Source organism: Penaeus monodon, chromosome 14 (genome assembly GCF_015228065.2).
Source record: "Penaeus monodon isolate SGIC_2016 chromosome 14, NSTDA_Pmon_1, whole genome shotgun sequence".
Taxonomy (NCBI): Eukaryota; Metazoa; Arthropoda; class Malacostraca; order Decapoda; family Penaeidae; genus Penaeus; species Penaeus monodon.
The window spans coordinates 41055170-41060169 of record NC_051399.1 but is presented as its reverse complement, the minus strand read 5'-3'; positions in this window follow the sequence as shown (position 1 = coordinate 41060169).

Sequence of the window (5000 nt, the reverse complement as noted above, 5' to 3'; positions counted from 1 at the left end):
TGTGTGTGTGTGTGTGTGTGTGTGTGTGTGTGTGTGTGTGTGTGTGTGTGTGTGTGGTCCTTCCTAAGGGGAGTAGTTAGTTACGTAATCATTGATGGTGGTTCTCAACTCACCATCATATCTACGATACTACGATACTACCATATCCAGGTTTGATTTACCGAACTTTAGCAAATCCGTGCACATGAGCACATACATTGTGCGCGCGCGCGCGCGTGCGTGTGTGTGTGTGTGTCGCCCTCGCGCGCGCGCGTGAGCGCACACACCCTAGTATAAAGGCCCAATCAACTACATGATATCAACGGGGCATCGTTAAACACCGCATCGGTGATGGCATCAATTTAAAAAATGTGTATATATACATATATATATATATATATATATATATATATATATATATATATATATATATATATATATATATATATTATGAGAGATAAGAGATAGAGAGAGGGGAGAGGGAAGGAGAGAGAGAGAGAGAGAGAGAGAGAGAGAGAGAGAGAGACGAGAGGGAAGAGAGAGAGAGAGAGGGGAGAGGGAGAGAGAGAGAGGAGAGAGAGAGAGAGACGATGGCCTGGAACCCACAATGTCTGAAAGCAACATCGCGTAAGGGCTCGGGAAACCTGATCATTAAGAGGTTCTGGTGGCGAAGGAGCAGGGAAGGGAAAGATTGGAAGCGGGAGTGGAAGAGGGAGGAAGGAAGGGGGAGGCGAAGGGGGGGAGGAAAGGAAAAAGGAGAAAATAGAGCAGGATATTTTGGAGAGAAGAGAAGGGAGCGACAGAGGGAAATGAGAGAGAGAGAGAGAGAGAGAGAGAGAGAGAGAGAGAGAGAGAGAGAGAGAGAGAGTGAGGCAGAAACAGAGAGAGAGTGAGAGGAAGAGATGAAGTAAGATAAACAGTAGGGAAAAACAGAGAGAGAGAGAGAAAGAAGGAAGTAAGAGAAAGAGGGGGAAACAGAGAGAGAGCGAGAGAGAAGAGTGACAGTAAGAGAAAGAGGAGGGAGAGAGAGAGAGAGAGAGAGAGAGAGAGAGAGAGAGAGAGGCAAGAGCGAGGGTAAGAAAAAGAGCAGAGGGAAAGAGCAGGAGACAGAAAGAGAGAAAGAGAGCACGGGAGGGTCAGAGCGAGAGAAAGAGTTCCCGGCATCAATCCCCGCCAAACCCGAAGCCCCAAGTTTCACTTTTTTTTTTTCTTTCCTTCTACCTCCCCCCTCCCCCTCCCCTCCCCTCCCCTCCCCCCAAGTCGTAACTAAGCCCCGCCAGCCTACTTCCCTCAGGCAAGGACAATAACTTTGCCCTCATCGCCAGCCTGACTTTTATTTCCTCTTTTCCTTTTCCTCCTCTTCCCCTCTTTCTTCTTCTTCTCTCCTCTGCTCTTCCTCTTCCCCTCTTCTTCTTCTTCTCCTCTGCTTCTTCCTCTTCCCCTCTTTCTTCTTCTTCTCTCCTCTGCTTCTTCCTCTTCCCCTCTTTCTTCTTCTTCTCTCCTCTGCTTCTTCCTCTTCCCCTTCCTCACCCTCTCTCGCCCCTTCTCTCCCTTTCTCTTACATTAGCTCGTCAGCTTTATAGAAGAAGCTAATGCGTGAGGGAAGAGAGGAGAGAGAGGAAAATGAGAGAAGGAGAGAGAGGGAAAAGGAGAGAGGGAGAGAGAATGGGAAAGAGAAGAGAGAGAGAAAAGGAGAGAGGGAAAAGGAGAGAGGGAGAGAGAGGGGGAAAGAAAAGAGAGAGAGGAAAGGAGAGAGGGATAAGAAGAGAGAGAAAAGGAGAGAGGTAGAGAGAGGGGGAAAGAGAAGAGAGAGGGAAAAGGAGATAATGAGGGGAGAGGAGAGCAAAGAGATTTGAGAGGGAATGAGGGGAGAGGGATAGAGAATGAGGGGGGAGGAAATGAGGGGAGATGGGAGCAAGGGGAAAGGAGAGTTAAGAGAGGGGAAATGAGGGAATAGGGGAGTTAAGAGAGGGAGGAGGGAAAGAGTGGGGGAGGGAATGAGGGGAGAGGGAGTTAAAAGAGGGAATGAGGGGGGGGGAGGAAATGAAGGGAGAGGGGAGTTAAGAGAGGGAAGAGGGAATGAGAAGAGAGAGAATTAAGAGAGGGAGGAGGGAATGAGAGGAGAGAGAATTAAGAGAGGGAGGAGGGAATGAGAGAGATAGGAGCAAAGAGAGGGGAAAGGGGAGTTAAGAGAGGGAGAAGGGAATAAAGGGTGAGGGAAGTAAAGAGAGTGAGGAGGAAATGAGAGGAGAGGGGAGTTAAGAGAGGGAAGAGGGAATGAGGGGGGAGGGGAGAGCGATACCAAGACTTTAGTTTGTAATAAATTTGGCCCAAACGTTTTCTAAAGCGTCCATGCTACATATGTCTTCGGCTTCCTACATGCTTATATAGGTGCACCGCCCACGACTTCCTGGCCGGGTAGACCATGTGTGTGTGTGTGTGTGTGTGTGTGTGTGTGTGTGTGTGGTGTGTGTATGTGTGTGTGTGTGTGTGTTTGTCTGTGTGTGTGTGGGGGGGGGGTGAGGTGTCTATGTGTTTGCAGATGTATTCTTTATCCGTAATATCGCATTTAAGATTTCTATTAATAAGGAAGGTGGGGATAATTACGTTATGATTAATGTCCAGTGTCATAAAAAATAATGATAATAATGATAACACTACTACCAGTAAAATTTGACAAGAAATAAAAGTAACAACAAATGATAAAGACGATGAAAATAACAATGATGATGAGAATGACAGTCATTAATGATAACAGTAATAGTAATAATAGTGTAATGATAATAATAATAACACTGCTACTACTATTGCTACTACTGCTATCAGCCTACTATTACGACTGCTGCTACAACTCTTACTATTATTATGTTCCTACTACTACGACTACTACTATTACTCCTACTACTGTTACTACTAATAATAAAAGAATACAACTATCACTACTACAATTACTAATAATATGATAATAATAGTTGTGCTAACAGTAGAAATAATACTAATAATGATGATAATTATACTAAAATAATAATGAAATTGATAATTTTGATAATAATAATAATAATAATAATAATAAGGATAATGATAATAATAATAATAAGGATAATGATAATAATAATAATAAGGATAATGATAATAATAATAATAATAATAATAATAATAATAATAATAATAATAATAATATAACAATAATAATGATAATAATGATAATAATGATAATTATAATAATAACAATAACAATGATCTGAAGATGAATTCAGGAGAATTTCTCAACCGTTGTCTTGTTTATTGATTGTGGATTTTTCTACTATTAATGATGATAGTAACATTTATTCTAATAATTAAGGTAACGATAATAACGATAATGATAATAATGATAATGGTATTAATAGTAATAATAATAATGATAATAATACTAATAATGGTAAATAATTATATTGATAATGATAATGATGATAATGATAATAATAATGATAATTATAACAATGATAGTAATAATAACAATAATAATAATAATAATAATAATAATAATAATAATAATAATAATAATAATAATAATTATAATAATAATAATAATAATAATAATAATAATAATAATAATAATAATGATTATAATAATATCGAAAAATAATGCTAATATTATACATCAAAATATTATGAGAATATTAGTATTAACAATAGCAATAGTAACAATGATAACATTTGTAATAAGGATAACAATAACAATAATTATAATAATATTAACGTAGTAGAAAATAATAGTAATGATGATAATAAAATATTAGACCCAGCAATGATAATGATCATAACAATAATAATTTTTTCATTACAATGATAGTGATAACAATAATTATGATAATGATAAAATTGATGATAATAATGATAATAATAATGATAATAATAATAATAATAATAATAATAATAATAATAATAATAATAATAATAATGATAACAATATTAATAATAATAATAATAATAATAATAATAATAATGATAATAATAATAATAATAATAATAATAATAACAATAATGATAATAATAATGATGATGATAATAATATAATAATAATAATAATAATAATAATAATAATAATGATAATAATAATAATTATTATTATAATAATAATAGTGGATAACAATGATAGGAATGTTGATATTAATAATAATACTTTTGATGATAACCATAAATATTAATGTTGCTCTAATTGCTGCTGAAGATGATGATGATAGTAATATTAATATCCATAGTAATAACACATGATTATCATTAGAAAAAAAAATCGGATGATAATAGTTCTCCAATTATGAGGAAAACACTGACAACAGGAAAAAAACGAATAAAAAAAATCGAAAGGGAAAGAAAACTGAAGAGGAACAAGGGCTTTAGAGAATGAAGGAGAATAAAGAATGAAAAAAAAGAGTGAAAATAGATAAAGAATGCAGAGGGAAATTCTTTTTTAAAAAATGCAGATACACTAAAAAGAGAGAGAGAGAGATTTATGCAAAGATAGAATACGAGGCTAAAGGATGAAGCCAAAAGAGGGATGGGAGAGTGAAAGAGGGGGAAGAGGGAGAAAAGGAGAGGAAGGTAGAGAGAAAGAGAGGGAGAAGAGAGGTAAGAGGGGAGAGGGTGTGGTAGAGAAGGAAAGGAGGTAGAGATAAAGAATGAGAGAAAGGTAACAGAGAAAGAGAAGAAACAGCGGTATAGAAAAAAAAAAAGAAAGGGAGGCCTAGAGAAAGAGAGAGAGAGAAATGGGATAGAGAAAGAAAATTGAGAGGGTTAGAAAGAAAAAGACGAGATAAAGAGAGGTGGTAGAAGAAGCAATAAAAAGAAAAGAGGAAAAGACAGATGGTAGTGAAAAAAAAGTGCGTAGGAAAAGAATCAGGAGCAGAAGAAGAAAGCGATAAAAATATAGAACAGACGGTTATCAAAAAAGAAAAAAAAACTTGTGGATGAGACGAATGAGGTAGAAGATGAGGATGAAGGAGTGGAAGGTGAGGAGAACAACGAGAGCGAGGAGGTAG